Consider the following 23,881-nt stretch of genomic DNA (forward strand, 5'->3'; position numbering starts at 1 on the left):
ACTACAGACTGACTGGTTGTTGTCATGGTTATCTCTGCTGTGTGACAGGCTTTTAGGTCCATCAATATCGAGTAAAAAAATGTCCAAACTTTATCATCGTTATTGGCGTAAACTTTATTTTATAGTCAACCTACATCTTAATCAGTAATGAAAATGAAGGCAGTCCTAGTTGGTCGCGTCTTATCCGTGCATGTATGAACCTTTGTTTTGTGTGTATCTGTCCACGTCTTCACATCTGTTCCCAATACAGACGGGAAACAAAACTAGAACACTCAATGGGGGTCACTGTGAATGCATGACTTTGACCCAGAGAAGTAACCACAGCAGGCTGTGCTGAGTTGTAAGTCGGTTTTGAGGCATACAGGATGAAAAAAGAGAGAAAACAAAAAGAGAGAAAGCTTGGTATCCTTATGCACAATGCAGACAGGGTAGGATCCCAGCCGAAGCCTTGCAGACTGTTCATAGCCTGGGAGATTTACGAAGTGTGGGTTTTTATCTAAAACTCTCCTGCACCGCTAAGCAAGGCGAGGGCCTTCACTCAGGGCTACCTTTACAATAAAGTGAGATTAATGCTGTAAAGTTATTCAGTAAGTGGTATGGGGGCCGCAGATTTGATTTAACTGATGAGTCTTCCCTGCCTTCTCTTTCCTACTCCATCCCTCATCCCTCATCCCTCATCACATCCATTTACTTCACACGATGATCCCCCCCCCCCATAAAAAAAAAAATAGGGGAAGAGCTCTCGTTAGTATGCAGAGCAGTGGAAGTACAAACGGCACATTTCTGAGTGAAATATTCATGACTGTAGAGCTGTCTTTGAGTGAGAGACTGACTGAGAGACTGCGAGATGAGGATGGAGGACATTTGTCATTTTGACATGAACCTCCTTCCCTATTTCCATGATGTCGGTGCCCTCTTTCGGGACAGCTGAACTCTTCTTGCACCTGTTGACTCTTTGAACCTGAAGACCACATTAAACTGGCTAAAAAGAAAGGCATCTCATTCCACCCCCTCTCTTAAGCTGTCTGCCTCTTGCCATTTCTGTCCTCCTCCTCTGTTCTCTCTTTCTGTTTCTAAGGCGTCTGTCACTTCAGCACTGTTGGCGATATCTTTGTGGCAGCTAGTAGAAAAGACTTGGCACCATCACACCTGGAAAACTGAAGGTGAATGAAATGCACAGTAGCTTTGAAGTCATGGAGCCACTGCATTGTGGGGCGATGATACATGTGCAAGTGCAGGTTTCAGAGACAAATAACAATTGAAGACAGCTTTCAAATGCAAGGAAGATTAATCATCCACAGGGAGACTGAATTTCTTTTATCCGCAAGCTTCTGAACATATGGCAGTCAAATATTTTTTTTATTTTAAATACTAGTCAGCAAAGGACAGTTCTTAAATATTTTTTTCTTGTCAGAGTTTTGTTTTAATTTATGATGACTATCAATTCTGATTGCAATAATAAGGTGTAAATCAGCATATTTACATGTACTTTAATAATTTGTTTACAAGGTGAATGACACAATGCTTCTATTATTTTATTATTACAACTGTCATTGCATGCCAGATTATATTATTAGAATTTATAAGTGAAATGTCGGTAAACAACTGGCCATACCTTCATCTAGTCCAGAGCTGGATTAGCCTACTCTTTTATCTTTTGAGTAACTCTTGGCTGTTTTATTTTAGTGTTTTAGTTTTGGAAACCCGGGCTGCACCTGTGGAAGTTGTCAATGAGACATTGTCACATGTCACAGTAAGAGAAGCACAGGTGTAAATAATAAAAATGAATGATGGTTAAATTCCACTCCTTCAGTTTCAGGTCCCTGCTATTATGTATGTTGGCTCACTGTCATGAGTTACTTTGACACTTGGGTTGGGGCAATCTGAGTTCTGGGTTTCAGAACAGCTGATCAGAGTTCAATCAAGTCTGAGCATTGTCACATTTGAACTCTGAGTAAAGCATGGGCTCAATGAATGAAAAATCCACCATCAATATCGAGCTATGATACTATGATTCCCAGTGGGAATTAGTAAATAAAAGGCTCATTTTAAGCCAGTGGAGACAGAAATTAAAATGTGTTTTTGCGGCACAACAGCAATTAACAAAAGTCAGTGTTCTCTATTTTATGATTTCATTGCTATGACCAGTCAGTCACAGGCAAACTTAACCTGACTGTGAAAGACCGTGTACATGCGGGTGTTTTCATTTACTGTGGCAGCTTAGTCCTCTGCTCAGGTTCAGGGCGGGTGAAGCTACAGTATGCTCTTGTCCTCAAAAATTCACAACACAGCGGAATGAGAAAAGTAGCATCCCTGACAACTTTGTGCTAACAATCCCAAATTGTGTTGTTTGTTGTATTTTATACTTGTGAAAATTACAACAGTGTATTTGGTGACCGTTCTATATGGAGTAGTATATGGACAAGCAATTCCATAAGTTCAGGCACAGCCCACATCTAATCATCCTAAATGCTTAAAGTCACCTGTGTGGGCTTAATATGGGTGTGCAGAACCTTTGAACAATGATGTAAAGCTTTCACAAAGGCTTTGACTGAACATCAACACTCACCCTATTTGTGGCTATGAATGCACTGACTGAAAACATACATTCTCCACTTGTCCAATCACATCCTGTCATCTTCTCCTTTAGCCATTCACTTGCATGCTGACAAATTTTAAAAGTGTTTTCTCGCTCTCTCTCTGTCTGATGTCGTTCAACTGTCATTCATTTCAACCCCATGAAGATTTTTGCAACCTACCTCCACCCCTTCACCAGCGCCATGTCTGGACATATCAAACCCCCCCCCATTAGGAGTTTTCCTTCCATTAAGTCAGCTTCATTCCTCATCTCCAGCACCAGTGCCTGGGCTCCAGGGGAAGTCTCTTGCATGATGGAAGCACCTCATTTGTCAGACTGTTGTTCTGTGGTGATCTGCTTCCTGATGGGGTCTAAGTGCCAATAGCTATTTCTTTTGTTCTCAATAAATTTATCTTTCTTCAATTATCTCATTTTCTCTTCTTTTGTATTAGTCTCTCCTGATTGAAGTAATTTCAGCTCTGATTAACAGAAAATATTGTTTAGCCTCCCACAAAGTTTGATTAGAAATAAAATCGTCTGGAGAAAATTGTTCCCATTCAGCAAATACTTCAATATTCTTATCATGTGAATAGAAGCTTCAGAATCAGAATCAGAATCAGAATTCCTTTATTTATCCCCAAGGGGAAGTTCTTTTTTGTACAGACATTGCGCTTGCAGTTTTCCCGACCAAGAAAGAAAGTGAAAGATATAAAAACAGGATAAGCAACAAGATAAGTATAAATCTAAAAATACAGGTATAGCATACAGGTATGTAACATTTATACATTGTATATACTGAACTGAACTGAACGAGCTCCTGTAACTGATCAGCACGTTGTGGAGAGGGTGAGAGGGAAAGTCCAGTATAGTCCTTATTTTGGACAGTGTCCTCCTCTCAGACACCACTGTCTTTATGTTGGAGGATTTTGCCGGGATGTAAACAGTCTACCTTACTGCATTAGTGTCTCACTTTGGTATGAATGTGTTTATATGCAAGCATAAATACGAATGTGTTGTTGTGTGTTTATTTTGGATGATTGTGTAGCCTCAGTACTCTTCACAGAGGGTCGATGACTTATTGATTAAAAGGACTCATTTATTCAGATGAGGCATCTGGAGAGGCCTGGGGGCTTGTTTTAGTCATGAAACACCCCCCGTCTCTGTTCTCCATCCCCCTCCCTGAGAAACACCACACCTCACAGCCGCTCTGGATACTCTGTAGCTTATAGTCTGAACCCCCCGCCACACACACACACACGCACACACACACACAAAGAACAGAAGTTTTGAAAATTTTCTTTTGCCATTTAGTTCTTGCAGATTCTGTATAATATCCCAGTTTGGCAGACACGTAACCTTGATTTCAATCCATTCTATTAATTACCCCAAGCATGCAAAATGAATATCACTTCTGGCTTTTTGAAAATAATATATGAGTTTTCATCTCACATCTCTGCTGAGTTGACTAACAAAGATTCCTACTCGGTTTACTGTTGCCTAAACATCAACAGTAAAAATAAAAAAATAAATCTCTCCATCTCAGTGTTTTTGATAATCCACACTGGCGGGGGGGGGCAAATGAACAAGCATTTATGCTGTGCATGCAATACAACTGTGTTGCTTTTATTCTGAAAAGCCTGGTGTTTTTATTATTTACGCGTGGACGCATGTTATCTGCATCTGTCAGCATTAATTGTCAGACTGCAACGCTGTGGGGTTTAAATTATCCTGATAAATCTATAAACCTGATTTCAGAACAGGTTTCTCCAGCAATAATATAACCATATTAACTGGGTTTCTCTTGATGCATTAACTTGATGAAATGAACCTGGATTTTTCATTTACGTGACAATTCTTCTTCTCTCACGCCCCACCCCCTCTGCCTCTCTCCCTTGCTCTCTCTGTCGCTCTCCTGCTCTCTCTCTCTCTCTCTCTCTCTCTCTCTCTCAACCCAACCGGTCAAGGCAGATGGCCGCCCATCTTGAGCCGGGGTCTGCTCCGAGGTTTCTGCCTTCTAAAAGGCAGTTTTTCCTCGCCACTGTCGCCAAGTGCTTGCTCAAGGGGGAATGTTGGGCTCTCTCTATTTTACAATTTAATTAAAGAGTTTGGTCTAGACCTGCTCTAATTGGAAAGTGTCATGAGATAACTTTTGTTGTGAATTGGCGCTATATAAATAAACTGAATTGAAATTGAATTGAATTAAGAAATCAGGCTAAAGCACACACCAGTAACCAAGTGACTTAAGTGCATGTTTTCTGCAGTCTTTAAACTCTTTCTGTTGGCTTTCCTATCATGCTCTTTTCCTTTGAGCCGTGTCAAACTAAAGGTTCATGGGGGAGAGCGACAAAGCACCCATCATGGTTTCTTATTCTGAAGTCACGCCATGATTCACTCATGGCTGACAGACGTGCTAGATGGAGGTTGATGTGACTTACAGACATGTGCCAGCTGGGCTGTGAATGCCTCAGATTTACTGTGCCTTTCTACCAAATTGCCTGCGTCACCTGCCGCTGATCTGCCCCAAAAACCTGGGATTTGCCTTATGCTTATGCAGGATTCTTCACACACACAAACTCCTGGGCACAGTAAATCAGAGGTGGACTATTGGAAATAAGAGGTGCGAATACTTTTTGGCGACATGAGAATGCACCACGTCTTGTTGAGAGGTAAAAGTGATGCCACAGGTTAGGAGCTGATCAGTACATCAGTATTGAACTCTGTAGCTCCAGCATCCTTGTTATTTCCTTCTCTGTGCTACAAAGCCTTTAATCTTGGGCCGCTGTCTTTTGGTGTGCAACCCTGTATCTCTGATGAGTAAGTATGCCGTGGCCTTCGCGCACATCCTGTGTGTGATTTTCAAGTGGATGTTCTCAGAAGTGAATGTGAAATCTCCTGTTTTGACAGGTGCTTGAATCAGGGATTAGAATAGGGATGAGAGCTGCATTAATCAGAGGATTCATCCTGTGCTGCTTCTCTCATTCCTCTGACTAAATATACTGCACAGAGTTCTGCAAGCCACAGACGGATGGAGAGAGGTGGAGAGAGGGGGACTGAGATGTGTAAATGTGGTTTCCGAGCTGTCAAATAGAAGCTTATTACTTGGACATGCTTTCATAGGTCCCTCACTCTGTGTGTGTGTGTGTATGTGTGCATGTACGTGCATGTGTCTGTACATGTGTGTCTTTGTCGATGTGGACAGGGAGGCTCAGTTGAGATTCAGTGCGTGAGGTTTGTTTTATCTTCAAGCGCTGCTCTCTTGGAGCCAGTCTGCAGCTAATAATGCACTAACGCAACGGGCAGATGGCTCTCTCCATCTCGTTCTGTCTTGTCTCCCATTGTTTTCATCCATCCCTCCAACTCGGGTCACCTCTGTGTCTTACAACATACCATGCAGCCTGTGTGTGTGTGTGTGTGTGTGTGTGTGTGCACGCGGACATGTGCGTGTGAGGTGCTGAGTTCATCTCACGGTCTAATTGAGATGACATTTCTGCTCTCCAAATTAAATTATTCAGCTCCTCTATTCATTTGTTCTCCTGTTCCTTTGTTCCCTGTCCACCAACTCATTCTCTTTCTCTCCGGGCCAAAAACCTGCGCTCATGAAAGCACTGACCCCAAAAATAGAGAAACCATAACTTGTGTCTTTATTTGGGGGCTTTGTGAGGTGGTTAAAACTCATTTTGAGCAGTGTGACCTTCAGTGAAAGTCAGGAAGTGATAGCGTAGGTATTGTGGGAAGGAATCTTCCAACTGTAACCAGAGGTTGAAAGCAGTCATCAAGCCTTGTTTGCCACAATGCTATCCAATGTAAGGTGCAAAAATCAAAGGCATAGGAGAACCTTGTGTGTATGAGTATTGGTCCTGGTGTCTCATAAAAGAACCTGTTCATGTCTTTAATACAAGAAAGTTTTCTCACCTTTTTAGATTGTGTTTGTGCTGATCTTCAAAAAGCTATGAAGGAAAATCTTTATTTTTAAATCTGTTATCAAGCTGCAGTTAAACTGACCTTGAGGATAAAGTAAAACTGTATTTGTACTGTGTTTCTAAAATTGGCAGCAGCGACAGGAGGAGGTTACCTTCTTTCTTTTTTTCTCTTTTTTCTCTTTTTTCTTTTTTGCAGCTTGGCTCCTGTCCCTGTTCTCTCATGCGTCTGTTCTCCTTGGCTTGTCTTTGATGTGAGAAGGTGTGGGACATGAGAGCAGCATGATCCTTTGAGTTCAAGGAAACTTCTCAGCTCTGGTTACATTCTGCTTGCATCACATGCACATACTCTCACATAGTGATCAGGCAGGGTGTGTGTGTGTGTGTGTGTGTGCATATCCCTTATTCTCAGTTTCTGTATGTGCTCACAAACCTCATGCTTACTTTTTCATTCATTTATGCCGGCCTGAAAGAACAACCGATCTGTTTTTTCATTCTGTTACCTGCTTATGTTTTTCTGGAGTGGTTAACATTATGCCGGAAGAAACATCACAGAATTTCTATAATGCTGCTGAGGGGCGTTTCACTCCAGTGTTTTGTCAGAAAGTCAAACGATGAACACACATCCTGTTATGGGATGCTCTGTTGGAGAACTGTTCAGCGTTGGCGGAGGTTTGCGCTCTCTCTCGTGCCTTCTGATTTGTATTTGAATGGGTGGGCTGAGAGTACAGCATGTGGGCGTTGATATTTGCATGTGCGAGGAGTACAATGGAAATAAGAATCCAATTGTAACAGTAAAAATAAATGAATAAAAAGAATAAACACTTTACCAATATTCTGCACATATTTTATCTAAATACACACAACTATCCCCAGTTTGTAGGAGGCAGACTGGTTTCTTTGGGTCAGATCCAAAAACCAGTACAGCTCTTTAACCATCCATGTAGACTGATTTGTTTTTATTTTCTTAGACACTACAAATACACGTTAGAGGAAGCATTTTGTCATAACGGTGGGAAGTACGTGAAGGAAGTAAAACTTACATTTACTCCTGTTTATGTTTGAATGAATCTTTGTACAGTTAATATCAGAATAGATTTTACAAACAGTCATGCTGTTGCTCAAGGAAACTGAGTAAGAGGCTCAGTCTGTGTAAACAGGAGGTGAAAGAGCTGGTGCATCGCCAAATTACTCATATACAGGTCAGGAACATGAGTTTGTGTTTATGTGACGATAAAGTTTGTGCATGTGTGTGTGAGAGTGAGTTTTATGGGGTGAATCTTGTACGCAGTAAACAAACATCAGTGCACAGCGAAGGCAGGCTGCAGTCACGAATCTGTCTCTGAAATTGCTTTTTGATTATTGAAAAGGAAAAAAGTTGCCTCTGATCAAATCGGCGAGCGGGCAGATGACAGTTGTCTTGACGAGCAAAGAATGAACAAGAACAGATAGAATTTTAAATTGTACCATAACTAAGTTTAACTAGTTCTCTAAGAGATAACACAGGTTTCTAAATGTCTGAGGATTTTTATGTGCAGCCTGATAAATATTGATTAGATGGTGTGTATTTGAATTTGTTATAAGTTGATTTTAGCATTAAATTTATGTACATTAAGAACCCGAATGTTACAAGCTTCTGTCACTTTTGCAGCTTGTCTCCACACGTTATTAATATTTGTAGTGTGTGGCTTTTACAAGTCCTCAAGTTCTCAAATGTGACCTCTACAAAATCAGCCTGCATTTTTTCTTTAATAGTGTATGTTGGTTATTTCTTGCGTCTTGTTCTCTGACCAACAGCTCAAAACTCAAACGTATTCCTTTTAATAATACAAAAAAAGAAGAAAACTGAATATTTCAGTGTGAATAGTGTTCATTTTAAAAACTGGGAGGAAAGCTGGATGTGCAGTTGGCACTAAAATTCAACCAGTGAGTCTAACTTTGAAGGAAAAGAAAAAAAAAAGAAAAGAAAAAAGATTAGATTAAAAGAATCTTTTCAATAAAACAAGTTTAGGTACAGTATTTTTTATCTCCTACATGGTGCAGAAAGTAATTACTGAAAATCATTCCAGTATCTACCTGCTACCCAAAAAACCAATCCTGGTCCTTTTTATCATTGCAGTTGTATGTTCTTTTGTACTTGGTGCTGAGTGGGTCATTTCAGGGGTCAGGGTTTTTTAATTGGATAATCCAGTCCCGAGCCAACTGAGATTAGCAGCTTCTCAAACCCAGGGAATTGGTATGATAGTGTTTGACCTGCATGGGCATATTTGGGTGAAGCTTCCTCATGCAGGAGCACAGAGCTCAGCCTCAGGGAAATACAGAAACTGAAATGGTAAAAAAAAATATAAAATAAAATAAAATAAAAATTGAGAAACGGAGATGTGAAATGTCTGCAGAACACCAATGGTAATCAAATCACAGCGTTCTTGAAGTGTCAACAGTAAGTCATGGCCTTCAAAGCATCTCATTCCATGTATTAAACCGTCTTTGTTTTCACTTGTGATCCTGTAGTGGAGCCTTCAACAAGAGTTGTTGAATGTGCTCATCATTTCTGCAGCCATGTGCAGTCCCCCCCCCCCCCCACACACACACACGCACACACGCACACACACACACACACACTCACACACACTCACACTCACTCACAAACCCCCAGTTGTGAGCATGCCTCAGAGTCTGGCACTGCGTTAAGCCTGAGAATGTGCATGTGTTGGAACTGTCCTCTTAATCCTTACAGCAAATAAAGGGAGGCTTACTCAGTTTGGTGCGCACACACACACCAGAGCAGGCGAGCAAGCACAGATGCACACACTTCACATGCACTGGCATGTGCATGTACGCTCTTTCTTCCTGTTCATTTCTTTCTTCCTTTTTTTCCTCCCTTCCATCTGTCCGATGCCTCATCCTTCCATTATTCCTGTCTAAGACACACTCTCTCTTTCTTTCTTTCTTCTGCAGCCTATGCTTCATCCTTCTTTCATCCCTCTGTCTCACTCTACCTCCCTATGTTCTCCTTCTCGCCTTCACTTAGAGACTCGCACACCATCCTTGCTGCTCACGGCGTCTCTATCTCTTTGCCAAGTCGAGACATTTTTGGAAATTGTCTCAAAAGCATAAGGATTACCCCCATGCCCACAGCAATTACCCCCAACCTTCCTGAGCGGGGCAAAACAACTGCTGGTGTCCCATAATGACAGAGCTGCTGAGGTGGGCTTTACTATTAGTGATAATGCGCTCTGCCTCTCAGAGCAGCAGCAGTGTCATTGGTGGTACTGGTCCACAGCTGATGTCCCTGGTCCTTCACTCAGTACTGCACTGTACTATGTCTTTATGTTTTTGTGAAGGCACTCATCACATTAATTTCCATCAGACTTTTCAGCGTAGGGGAGTTGTCTTTATTGTGTTCGATCACTGGCAGCGGATATGATTGAGCAGATGGACAAAACACAGCAGAGCAGGCGAGTTTGACCACGATGAAGTCTGCAGGTGACGCAGTGGTCTCCGCTGGATTAAAGGATAGTTTTATGTAAGGTTGTAAAAGGTTAAACATGTCCAAAAAATATTGTGTATATTGTAAGAGCCATTTGAAAGCCTAATGATGCAGACACAACGGTTACCCGGAGTTGTTAACATTAGTAACAGAAGCTCGTTTTTTTTTATAAAGCAACATTTGACTATGAAGACGTGACATTTAAGCGCAAATTATGTCAGTATGCTGTTTCAATGTGCACTGCAGCAGCTGAGCTGACATTTAAAGCCGCTGATGGGCTGCACAGACACAAAGAAATGAAGTAAAAACCACGCCCTGTCAATGCAATAATAATTATAGTTATTTGAATAAACGGCTAGTATTTCAGATGCCAAGTGGCGAGGGTAAAAATGTTTAAATGTCTAGTTGACAAAATGCACACATCCCTAAAACACATATTTTATTATACTGTTTAGCACAGCATTGCACTCTCTGGCTATTATTTTCAAAACAGCAAAAAATGGTCCAAATTTAGATGAGTGAATTTGATTTCCAAACCATCCTGCTCTGCCTTATTTCCATGAGCTGACTTTGCACTTTAAATGATGACATTGCGAAAGACTTCTGTGAGAGAAAGTGGAGAAAGTGATGAGGTGTGCTATGAGATGACGCTGCTCGAGAAAGAGCATCTGGAACTTGTCATTACCCAGTGGGCTACCAAGAAAACCAAATGGTTGTTTCCTTTATTTCTTCTCTCTTTTTTTGTTGCTTTGTTTTTATTTTTTAACTGGGTATGTTTGAAGGCACATTAGTCAGCTATGGCAAACTGATCTTAAAGAGCAGAATAACCCTTTACTTTACAAGCCAACTTTAACACTTGTCTGATTGCTACCCTAAATTATCTAATCCTAAATGATCTAAATAATTAAAATGAGTGGACTGGACTCTGTATCCTTGAAATGTCACACATAGTGCACACACAAAGAATAACTGAGTGGCACAAATGTCTCTGTGATGTGTGTGTGTGATGTGTGTGTGTGTGTGTGTGTGTGTGTGTGTGTGTGTGCGTGGTAAGGTGCCTGTTTTAATGTAGCATAAGTAACTGACATGATGAAAAGTCCCGTAAAGTCTGTGTTCTTTACTTGTCCCTCTAATTTAACATTATTGTATGCGTAATTAAGCTGTCAGAAGGTTGCGGCTAATGTCTCCGCCTGTAGGAATATGCACACAAAGAAATGCTATTGTTAGTAAGTGAGAGACTACAGCATGAAAACGTGTTTATGTGAGAAAGATGGAGAGTGAGGGTTGGCATGCTGGTAAATATACGGACAGCAAAACAATATTTCTCCTTCACTGCTGGAAAAACTCTATAGCTGCATTGTGTTTGTAAGTGTTTGAAACGGTGCGATTTATTCCTGTGAATGGGCATGTGAATTTCATCTGAATGCTAATGTTTTATGTCTTGACAATCACACCGCTTCCACAGGTGTTGTACCATTGTGCACCTATACCAGTACTTCAGTGTGTGTATGTGCTTGTAGTAATTTGTGTGTGTGTTTGCTGTATTATTAGTGAGTGTTGGAGTAATTAATGAACGAAAAGGTCGTATTCATTAGTCTTCATCCTTCTCCTCCCATAGAAAATAAGGTGATGCCGATCAGACTCGTTTCTTCGCTGTTAAAATGGGAAATGAAACCGTTTCATTTATCCAAATTCAAACTCATATTTCATAACAAAATACAGAATTTATGTGATTATTTCATGTGTGTACTCAATGTATTGTATTGTTAGGAGGCTCCGATCAAAACACTTTCATTTAGCTGAGGAGAGGGGAGTTTAGCTGTTTTTTGAGCTCCAGTGGACTATTAATTGACTCTGTGGGAGTAGATAGTAGACAGATGACTGCGTTTTATTTTTTGGGAGAAATGTTCTTTTGTTCCTTTGGCATAATTCTTGTGTGCAGTTGCATGAGCACAGCATCTGGGATCTTGGTGACTGTAATACCTTAAATGAAAGTGAAAGCTTTCTCTTCTGTGTCTTTCCTAATTTTACTCCTGTTTGGTTTGTCCTTGTGCTCAGCCACACTGCTGCCCCCTCCGATTACATGCAAAAGGACATACACGGCCTCTGAAAGTAAATGCATATTCATGGTAATTACATCAAGCACATAACGAGGATGTTGTGTTGCTCCCTTTTTCAGCAGAGTGAACGCTGCACACGCTGCAGTGTGGAGCAGTTTCAAAGTATAAAAAAAATGGGCTTTTTGTCAGATTGTTTTTTTCTTTAGTGACACATCCCTGTGCCTCTCTCCATGCACAGAGAGGCACAGCAACAGAGAAGCAGGGCAAACGCAAAAATTAAGGCAGAAATGCAATAGTCTGTTTCTTTGTATTTGAATTCCCTTGACATTTTATATCTACTGACTGAAAGCCTTGGTCAGACTTTGGTCATCTGTCTCGAACGCTGAAAGATGAAGAGGCTTCAGAGCGACGGCAGCTTCACAGTGATTCAGCCTCTCTTTGCTTCTCCAAACACTCACATCTATTTTGTATCACTAGCCTTTGCCAGTTTTAGTCGTGAGTTACTGCCTTTCTAATGCATTGTAATATGCGGTGTGAACTCACACTGAGAGAAATAAAAATCTAAGCAATGGTTGATTCAGCCTCACATGTATTATATTCCCTTTGCCATTGGTGTGGTTGACCCTGGACATTTCTTGTCTTCCCATATATATATATATATATATATATATATATATATATATATATATATATATATATATATATATATATATATATGCACTTTTTTTATTAATCTTTTTTTTCGATTTTTTTTTTTTTTTTGAACACTGAATTCTGTCAAAACCCAAAATAAATTGAATTTCATTCAGCTGCTTTAGTCCCAGGGTCCTCATTCTGGCTCGCTGTCACACTGTCATGGCTCACTGAATAGACCACAGCAGTCGCTAATGTTATCAGCGGCACATTTTCCTTCTTTGACAAGTCGAAGTGTCTGCTGTGAGAAAAGGCCTGTTGGACTATAACACATAAACAATTAAATCGTAGAACCCTGACTTTGATTAAAGTCGTCAAATAATATATGCAGTGGTTGCCAGCCTTAATGTTTGCATTGCGTTCCTAGTAATATTTTTGTTTGTTTTTATTTTTATATTTATTTACTTCTCTCTGTGATGCACAAATCTGCATGCAAAATCATTACGCGTCTGGATGTATCAGATTTATAGTTTGGTTGTGCCAAGCTGGAGCCTCATCATCTCAGCTGTGCATTTATTATGTACTCATAAATTGGAAGTATTTCACATACTTAACATACATTTGTGAAAACCAGAAGACACTTAACTATAATGTACATTATCCAATGCTTAGATTGAGACATGAGAAACATCATGTCCATGGCAGCTTGTTATCAGCGGTTGCAAAAAAAAAAATACTTACTTACTTACATAATTACTGCGTGACTTATGATATTATTCATCTAAAAATGTAATTCAGAATATATTATTACTGCATAATAAGTATTTATTCATATTTTGTTTTTGTTAATTTTGTCTTTAATGGACTTTACTATCACCTACTGGGTTTTAAGATGTATTTATTGTCTGCCTAGTGATGTTCAAGCAAGTTGTTGTTTTGAAGCATTTTTATTGCATTTGTAGAAAACCTCTTAACATCCCAACAGCAATCAAAAAAATCCAGTGCTCTGACAAATAAAAGAAAAAGTTATCCACACTCACCATAGCAGTTTTTATTTACATTGTGATATGTTAGGTGCTCTGACAGCCACAGAACGAGCGCTGCAGCAGTGACAGATGATCGTTCAGCTGTTTAAGTATCAATTAGCCCTAAAAAAACACATCCACAGCGGTGAGCAGCAACCGCTGTTCTGGGTAGCCTCCTCTCACTTTGATACTCTCATGACGACCATTTTTCTTATGATTATGTGATCGTGGCATTTGACAAAAAGCAGGAGAACTTGTTGAACATGGCAAGCTTGCCGCTCACACAGTCGGTGTGGTCAGGGAGTGTGTGTTAGTGAGTTTCGGGGGGATTTCAAAATATAGTATGATCTTGTTGGTCTCTGTCTCCTGCCAGATTAATCTTTGTCTGTTTAAGCAGTGTAGCATCGTTGATGATGGGTGGTATTATATGAAGTACTCAGAGATGAATGAGGGTGTTGTTTGCCTTGGCTATCACTCCCTCTGTTAGAGCGAAGCAGCATGGCCACCTCACTGCTCCTCTAGACCAGTTTAAAGTTGCCCCAGGCTGGCAGGACCAAGGTCACTGAAGCCTTGCCATCGCATTTATTCTGTGAATTACATATAAGAGCCGTGGTCATTCGTCACTGTATAGGGGTGCTGCAGTGTAAACAGAGCTTTGTGGGTGGATAAAATTTATCCTAACAGTAACACAGTAGTCTGTTTGCTTTCGCATGCATGTGTGATGAGCCAGGACTCGTCCATGTATTTAGTAGCTGCTAGTCATGTCCCTGATAGCCGAGCTTGGTGTCAGTGCCTATTTATTCCTCTTATTGATCTCCTCCTGGTCCTCTCTCTCGCACACATTCGCTCCCACACAATGCATTTCCCTCGGGGGTGTTTGCTGCTCCTTCCCTGACCTTCATAGGACTCTCAAGTCTCTCTTCCTTTCTCTCTCACTCTTACCGTGTGTGTGCTGGCATGAAGCTGAGGGAGCAGTCCACTAATAGAAAGTCTATTGACTGGACCAGTCACTCATTGCTGCTATAATAGCTGCCGGGACCCTCTGGACGCCAGTCGATAAAAGCGGCTTGTCTTGGTGAGAGGCCTTTGTCAGGACTGGAAGAAAATTAAATGTTTGATCGACCACATTTAAAATGCTGTTTGTAATGTGTGTGTGTGTGTGTGTGTGAGCGTGAGCATGTGTGAGAGCCACGTGTGCACATGTGTGAGTATAAAGAAAGATGAGGAAAAAAAGGGATGTGGGCAGATTTGACACTGCCACAGTAAATCCTCTGATTGTCTCAGACCTTACTGTGAGGAGCAGGTGTTTGTGTGTGTGTGTGTGTGTGTGTGTGTGTATGTATGTATTAGAGACACCACTAATTCCTGGGAAGCGTCTTCCTCTGTATGCCTGGCATTGCTGTCTTACTGTTTGTTGTCGCATATCCACAAACACACTCTCATGCCAAGTCTCTCCAAATGACTTTTGGCAGCAGAAACTGAGTCTTAAAGGAAACAAAGTGACAACAAATTAAACTTTGCATCATTAAAAATGGACAACCCAGAAAGTGATATCGATGGAAAATGTACTGGTAGCATCACTGTCAGTGCAGGGAGCAGATGCATGTAGTTCCCAGTTTCCATCCCCATCACAATGGTCTTGTACGGGTGCTAGTGTTTAGACAGTATTTAACAATTTCACAAAAAGAATAACAAAAAAAACTATTGTGAAATGGAAAACTGAAACTCATGTTTGTCAACATTGATACCCAGTCCATCATCATGTGCTATATTGCTCTGCTAGAGAAGCAAAAATAATTTTTTGCTTATCTATTGCACAGCTGGCCTAAAGCTGCTATCACTGTCTATTTTTGCTCCACACACACACATGCTCTTATATGAAACAGTGTCACAGGCAGCCTTTTGTCCCGTAATGCCAACATGCACCTCATTAGAATAGTCCCTAAGGTGGCACTGGGGGAGGTGAGGAGTCTGTTTGATTGACAGCACTGGCATTAAGACGTAGGGGGGGTGGAGACAGTGTGGAGACAGCACAGCAAGGTCACTGTCAGCATAGCATAAATATGGAGGGACCTGTAGTGCTTTTGAAATCCATGGCACATTGTGAAATACCTCAGTCACGTCCACACACACTCACACAGCAGAGGCGAAGGCCACGGGGTGAAGGACTGCGGTGAGACAACGGTATGCAGTATGGATGTGTTGGTGAATTGTGAGCGAGTGAAATATGTATCGCCTTTTCTCTCTGCGCCACATGATCCTCAGGGAGGGTTTTCTCTTAGCAAAGCATGACACCATCGTGGGCCTGACACCCGCTGTCTCACCACCAACCTCCAACACTTGGCTAATGCCATTACTGAGCGGCCACGGTGACAATCCGACACAAGGTCATCTCATTTGAGTGACAATTCTGTGGCATTAAATTCCAGTGTTGGTTTCAGAGTGTCTTCATCAGCACTTATGCAACCTTATAAGAGCGGTCTTTGTAAACACTTCTGCCACTGTCTTTGTCAGGAGAGTTCACCACTGGCTTGAGATAACTGGGAAGGAAGCTTGCTGCTAATTCTGTCCCACATTTTATGCTTGTGACAGGCGAGGAGGGAGAGCAGCTAATATGATTATTGCTAATTTCTGCCAAACTGCTGGTAATGCGGCTCAGGGAGAAGAATGTGTCCAAATGCACACACAAACACAAACACACACACACACACATGCAAACACACGCACCCCGTGTCCCTCCATGCACACGCACACAAACACATAAGGAAGAAAGACAGGCAGCTGCTGATTGAATAAAGGTAAAATTAAATGGGAACTTCGTGAAAGTTGTGCTTCTTCCCCACAGGCGACAATCCGATTAACTTCATTAACATACCTGGCTTGAGCCTCAGTGCTGGAAAGGAAGACACGCTGACAGAGAAATAGACAATGTATGCATGTATGTGGAGGGTGGTGGTGGTGGTGGTGGGCAGGGGGTAAAATTGGGATGAGGCAGTAGCCAGATGGAGAGGTGAGGGAGATGGGAGGGAGGAGAAGGAGGAGGTAAGGGCTGTGCTGAGTGATATCTGCAGTGTGCAGGGTGTGAAGCGTGTCATCTGTCATCTAATAGAAAACCCGTGTGTGGCAAAAACTCAAATGCGAAAACATACTTTCTTTTCCCTTCTCATGCTCACTCTCTGCTGCTATTTGTACCCACAGGGTAACCGGTCCAATCAGTAACAGTTCCTCTGCTGTCCCCGTCCGTCCTGCCTCGGTGTCTCTCCGCCGCTGCTTCACTTGTCACATACGCAGTTGTGATGCAATTTCCCACAAATCTGTGCTCAGAATCTTAAATAAGCTGTGGCTGGGAAGTTGATAGGAGGCTGTGTTTGGGTGAGAGTTGCTTAATGCGGATTCCCAGACGGAGCCGCATTTGCAAAGCTGGGGTAACGAGCCTCTAATTTCTCTTTCAGATGAATGCATGTGTTTACTGCTTGTTGGCAAACAGTTATCTTTAAATGAAAAGCCTGATTGGCAAAAGACGCTCGCAATTAGTCCTTTGTGCGCTGGGAAGAGGTTGTAATCACATAAACATGCTGTGGTTGATGAGCAGCTTCGCCATTGTTATGGTACGCGTAATAGTAAGAAATTCCATTAATGCTCTTGTCTTACAAGAGAATTTAAAATCAGTCACACATGAGGTTCAGTTCAACTTGGCTATTGCAGCTGTTGTTCAAGGCCAGAGTGACCTTGTTGCAGCTTTGTATGGTGAGGTAGCTATAATGCCTGTGAGCTGACGTGTTCAGATTTAGTCTCGGAGGATTTTTATTTTTTACTTGGAAAGATGCCGCTTGTCGTAGAGTGTGTGTGTGTGTGTGCGTACATGCATTTATTTGGTGATAGGAATGCGAATGTTGGTGCATGAACAATATGTTTACCATTCTGCAGGTTTTCAGTTGTCGTTGCTCTGAAAGAAGAAAATCTTTTTGCAGACTTTTCAAAGCATGTCTTGTCATTTGGATTCGTACACGAGCAAATTCACCAGCCCCGGTTTGGTTTGTTGTGTGAAGGTTCACACGTGCTCACAACTGTCAACTGGCTTCGCACAGACGTCAAAACAGCCACAGATTTTGGGAATGACATCACCCACCCTTGGGATCTGAGATATATTAGCAGCCTATTTAAATCCTTGCAGTGTTTTTCATCCCGCAGTGATTGTGATGACAGCCGCCCTCTGGTTTGTGACCTAAAAGATTATATATCTCTCCTCATGGGGAGCTCAACTCGGTTAACTCCCTGGCCTTTTACATTTACCAACACAAAAGATGAGCCTGCTTTCTGTGCAGTCACTTCCCAATTTCTCCTCCTCTAATGAAGGCTAAGTGCATTTTAGTGTTCTAATGGTGCCGCATTATACTCTGGCTCATCCAGTTCACTTATGCAACATTGACTGATTAAGGCCAAGACCCATTGATATTCTGCTTTAAAGGGGAGAGGGGATGTGTATCGTTATCGTTAGTGGATTAGTAGTGTTCATCCATTTCACTCTTTAATTATTAATTTCATGCAACTTTTAAGGCCTTAAACACATGCATGCACCATACATTAAAGGGCTCCATCCTGAGTCACTGTAATGATTTATTTTGTTAAATTTATTAACGGGTGCTCCAGAGAACGGTTTCATTGTTGCTCCACTCATAATAAAAGTCTGTACGCAGCAGCAGGATAGCGACACATTTTTGTCACGTTGGCTGTCTAACCCTGAAAGTTTGCTTTGTTACGACAAAGTTTTAAGGTTAAAGGGCAGGCTTTTGTCTTTAATGTAATGAATTGTTGCCCTTTTAATACACAGTCCACACAGTTTGGTCCTCAGCAGAGTGAATCACATGCTCAGTTGCTCAGTTAAGATCAAGTGACAGGAACAGAAATGAAACGGACAGAAAATGACACACTGAAATTTTGGGAAAACTTCTAAAAATGGCAACATTTTCTCCACTGTTCACCCAGCAAGGGTGACAGCACCCAGAAAAACTGAATGTCAGCACTTTACCTCAAAGTTTTTCCTGTAACTTCAAATGTAATATGCTGGAGGACACGAAGAGAATGCGTCCTACTTCTACTGACCGTATTTAAAATGATAATCGTTTGTATATTAAGTGCATACTGGACCTTCTCTTTTTCTTCTCTCTCTTCCTCTTTCACACACATAATGCTGATATATTAAAAATACTGGTCCCTTGTTCTGTTTCTGTGCACACCTTTTATTTGGTGTGTGTTCATGATTGTAAGGTAATTTTCTGCTCAGCTGAGGCTCTTAATTGAAACTGTAGTTTCTCTGTGTTTCTGCTCAGGAATCAGTTTTTGTCTGATTGGTCTGCCATCTTCTTGCATCAAGTATATAAAAAAAAATCATGGCACATGACCCATATGTTTCTGTATTTTCATTTCTATATTTTATTTTAAAGTTGGTTCAGACAAATTCTAGCTGTACATTCTTAAAGGTTTTTAGCAACAACTTGAAAGCTGACAAAATTAAGTGTACGTAAAGATGTCAGCATTCATGCCCGATTTTGATTGACTCTTAAGTATAGTGTTGATTGATGCTATTCGCCCACGATGCAGTTAAGAGTGGAAATGAAGCAGCGGCTTGCAGCTAAAAGATTAAGACAAATTGGTGGTGAGACAGCCCCAGAAAGAGCAGAAAAAATGAACAGCTCAAAAATCTTGTCTTTGGAAAAATGTTTGCTTTTACATTAAGTCTAATTCACTTCACATTTCCAAAAGCACAGTTTGATTGGAGTCCCTTGGTGCACATTATACTAAAGTGGTAAGATACATACCTTTCCTCTGTGCTAACTGCTTTAAGATTAGTATGCAGTATGTACCGAATAGCGTGGTCTGCTATTGCTTTTGCTTCTTTTGCTTTCTGTCTTCATCTTGTCAATAAAGATGACAGACAGAAAAACAAAATTTAAGCAAGGATGCCTAAACTAGATGGAGCCGAAGAGCAGTGCATAAACAAGTCTGTTGAAGAAAAAAATGCCCCCAGACGTAGCTCGCTCAAAACCTTTAGTATCTACTGAATGAAAAAATTATTTTAGAGATAAAAATATCTTTTATCTTTTGAGACAGATTTCTCCCTTTGCATTCATGCAGCTTACGCCCTTGGCTTCGACAGTAGTGGTTATTGATTTTTCTTGGTTGACAGAGAGACAAAACACCTGACTAGCTGCCTGTTAGCCGTGACAGCCTAATTTCAGTTGCAGACCAGCTGTCTGTGCTTGTATGTGTGCCTATGTGTGCATGCTGGTTACAGATTTAGATCCCCGGTTTGGGCTTTGCTCTGCAGGCTGTGAGCAGGATGAGATGACAGCAGTCACAGAGGGGGAAACCAGCAGATAGCCGTCAGCTGACAGACAGACTTATTACGCTGTCGAGGCCCAGATACATATAGTATTAGGCCAAATGCTGCCTCACTGGCCCAGATTATGCATAGCCTAGTTTCTAACGGAGTAGGTGTTTTGGGACATCCCATATAACATTCCTACACTCAGTGCCTTTTTCTTTAGTGAAATCCAGAATGTAGCAGCTACAACACAGAGCAACCATATCAGGTAAATCGGTTGTTGCCAGACAATAAATTTACAGGTTTTTGGGTTTTTTTTTTGTATGAAACATTAAGTCATCTACTGTTTGCAAAGAGATCTCGTTTTATTTAAACTGAATGACTTTTCCTTTAAACGAACAAGATTGATTTGTAATGAAAGTTTCCAGATGGTGAAATAGGTTTGGATTGAGTGCGCATCTTGTAATGAATTTTTTAGGGTGCTCGCGTTTTGCAAACAGTGTTTGCCAAAACACTCACATAAATCTCTACACAAGCACACGCATACACATAAATTTACATATGTACATAAATATGCAAAGTAGCACCTGCATGTGCACAAACACACACATACGGGCATCTGTTGGGAACGATGGTTATAGTGCACGCGTAATGCACACATACGCACACCCCTCTCTAAGTGTACACTGATGCAGTCAGGGGCTGAAACAGTGAACGTGTCAGATCAGAGTTTTAATTAAAGCTTCTCTGACCAGCCGGGGAGCAGGAACAGCAAAAAGCTTTTTAGTGGAGGAGCGTTTGGCACTTGGCAAAGCGTCCTCATTTGAGAAACAGCAAGCGACAGATTTGGATTATAGTAGAAGCCAAAACAATGTCTCTGCTTGACTGGAGCTACAGCCTTGTTGTCTTTAGCTTAAAACAGGGGGGGAATGTAGTGGAGTAATCTGTCAGGGTAACTCGTGGTCTGATTTCTCGACTGTGTAACGACTTGGTCACAAAAGCAGATAGGACAGCATAGGCATAAACACAATATTGGATGTTAGAGTTGCTGTTTTACTAAAATTTAATGTCTGAACACATCTGTCAGTGTCTGTTCAACTGTTGGATTGTCATTAAATTTGTTACACACTCATGTCTGCTTTGGGATGAATTGCATTGATGTTGGAGATGCTTTAACTTTCCATGCAGCTCCACCATTGGGCCAAAATCTTTATTTATCCAATACTTAATTTATGACTGAATGACCTGCAAAACAGGTTATAGTATTCATATCTACCTCAGCTGCTGTGTTTTGTGCTGCTGAGCAAATGTTAGCATTAGAGGTCGATCCTGTTTGAATTTTTTATTTTGTTGCTCTTACAGCTTGCCAAGCAAACACGCTTGCTAGTGTAAGATAAGATTTATTTTTATGTCTGTGACTTTACTAGATTATCTTATTTTATACATATTAGTGAGGGTTACCAATTCATCATAAATTAGGAAATAAATAAGGAAAGTAATGTAATTTCTTGCTTTCTTTACAACATGGGTTGCAGTTATTTCTAAACTAATGGTCCCAGATATTCAGTTTAATGATGTCTAAGCGGTGACAACAGTGATCCAGAATCTCTCTGTGCATGGAAGATTTGGTCAGGATGCCTTGACCTTTAAAAAGACAGCTAATATGTGCCAGGTCAAAGGTCAGGTTGTAGCTCTGCAAAAATAAGTCATCCTTCACAGGTCGTGTATCTCTGCAGAGATGTTAGATTGCTGCTGTCTGAAATCCCATCTCTGTCTTAAAGAATTAGCACCAGTAGAGCTTTGGTGTTGATGCAGATGCATTCAGTGCTATGTGCTGCATATGTGTCTAGCTGTGTCACCCGCCAGCCTGTGATCCACTGTCTAAAATGCCTGCGGGGGCTGTGGGACTGAATGCTGTGATGGCAACAATGATTTTTGACAGGGAAGCTCTGACAGGCTCGACAATGAGCAGCCTGCTGCATGGAGCAGAGCGGCGGAGTGGAAATCTGTTGCTGCTGGGCTGTCTGGGGTCACGTCACCGCTGCTGACGGTAACAGCCAGTTAGATGGGTGCAGACACAACATGTGACAGGTGAAGTGAGAGAAGCCCAAACTCTAAATCTGCTTTGATTCGTGGAATGGTGTATTCATAAAAGGTTAAATGGCTCTGACGTTTGTGCGTTTATGTAAGGGGACAAACTCTCCTTTGCTCGCAGTCTGTCCTTGTTCTTTGTGATAATTGTGAGAGGTTTTTGTCCTTTTTTTTTTGTAAATTAATATCACTCTCTCTACACCTACGCCATCAGCCCATCAACCTTTTTCCATCAATGAGACATTGTTATAACTAAATTGAAGTGCAATTGAATCACAGAGAAGTTCAGAAATTTTAACAGCTAGCGTTGTTTCTCCCCTGAGAGCTGTTACAGGTTTTGGGAGGGGTGACTCAGTGTTTACAGTGGCTTCACGCTCGCAGAGAGACAGCGCCGCACAGTAATGGAATCGTCGCTTCGCCGTCTTCTCTGGAGGAAGATTGTGCTTCGTTCAACCCCTTTGCGTCGTATGTCCTTTAAAATGTCAGCCGAAGACGTATCTCCGCCTTGACATTTTCGACAAATGCCTCTCATAATGATGCAGTTGTACAGGGTTACACAGAGGAAACCGTAACTTCCAATCTGCTGCCACTCTGGGTCCCATTACTGTGACTCACTGATCGTTCATGTGGTGTGAAACTATTATACACACAATTACCACAGCTAACTCCAGTGTAAACTCCAAGGTGACGCGGAGCCGCGCTAACGTTTCAAATGAAAGAGTTCAAGAAGCCGAGCTGTGAACCGCACCTACGGTAAAGAGATTACCTTTGCAGAAACACATCCCAGCAACACGGGGTTACGGTGAAAGGGTCATGAATATGGATGAGCCAAGATAACGTGACCTACTGTGGGCTAAGTGGAGTGGTGGTTTAGTATTCTCACACCCACTGACTTACGGTACACAGAGGTTGGATGGTACAGTGGAAATGACATGATACCGGCTTTAATGTTTTATTTAGCTCATCTCCTGTTGACTACAGTGGGCCATTAAGAACGTACAGCATCTCCCATTCGCACTGATTTCCTCTCTTGCCCCGTCACTTTCTCTCTCTCTCATTCGCACATGTTTTTTTTCCCCACACTGTTCTCTGTAAATAACGAGTTTGGTTTCCATCCAAGGAAATTACGAGAGAGATGATAAACATTTCTGCTCCAGTGCGGCACTATTTTACAGTTCAGTCTAAGTGTACACATGTTGAAACTGGGTGTGTTATTGTGCTCATTTATTCTAAGATTTCAAGGAAGGTACGCTGTGTGTTTTTGTTTGTGTACCTCAGACTTTCCACGTCAAGCAGGTACAGCAACGTTACTATGGAAACTTTGTTGAAAGAGCTAAGCTTTGAGGCTAATTGCTTGATCAGATTAAATGGAAAATCTCCCACCATTTTTCATTTGCTTTGTCCACAGAAGAACACACACACATACATACATTCAGATCACAGCTTTATGCTTTTCACATTTCATGTCCTTCCTGCTTTTCTCATATGAATTAATGATGAGTTGTCACCATGGTGAAAGTCTATATAATGTGTGTGAGTGTAAGACACTGCAGCGTTCTGACAGGAGCAAGAACATCTTCTGCTATATTTTCTATATGAGGTGTGAATCTGCACTGTAGCCTTATGAAGGCGGCTGGGAGTGCCTGTAGCAGGGGGCCAATGTTTTCCAAGGTTTTGGCTTCTTACAGATATATTGGTAACGGCATGTAAATTCTTACTTAAATTCCAAAAAAATATGTTTTGTGTTTTCTGGATTACATCC

The sequence above is a fragment of the Scatophagus argus genome, chromosome 10 (assembly GCF_020382885.2).
Source record: "Scatophagus argus isolate fScaArg1 chromosome 10, fScaArg1.pri, whole genome shotgun sequence".
Taxonomy (NCBI): domain Eukaryota; kingdom Metazoa; phylum Chordata; class Actinopteri; family Scatophagidae; genus Scatophagus; species Scatophagus argus.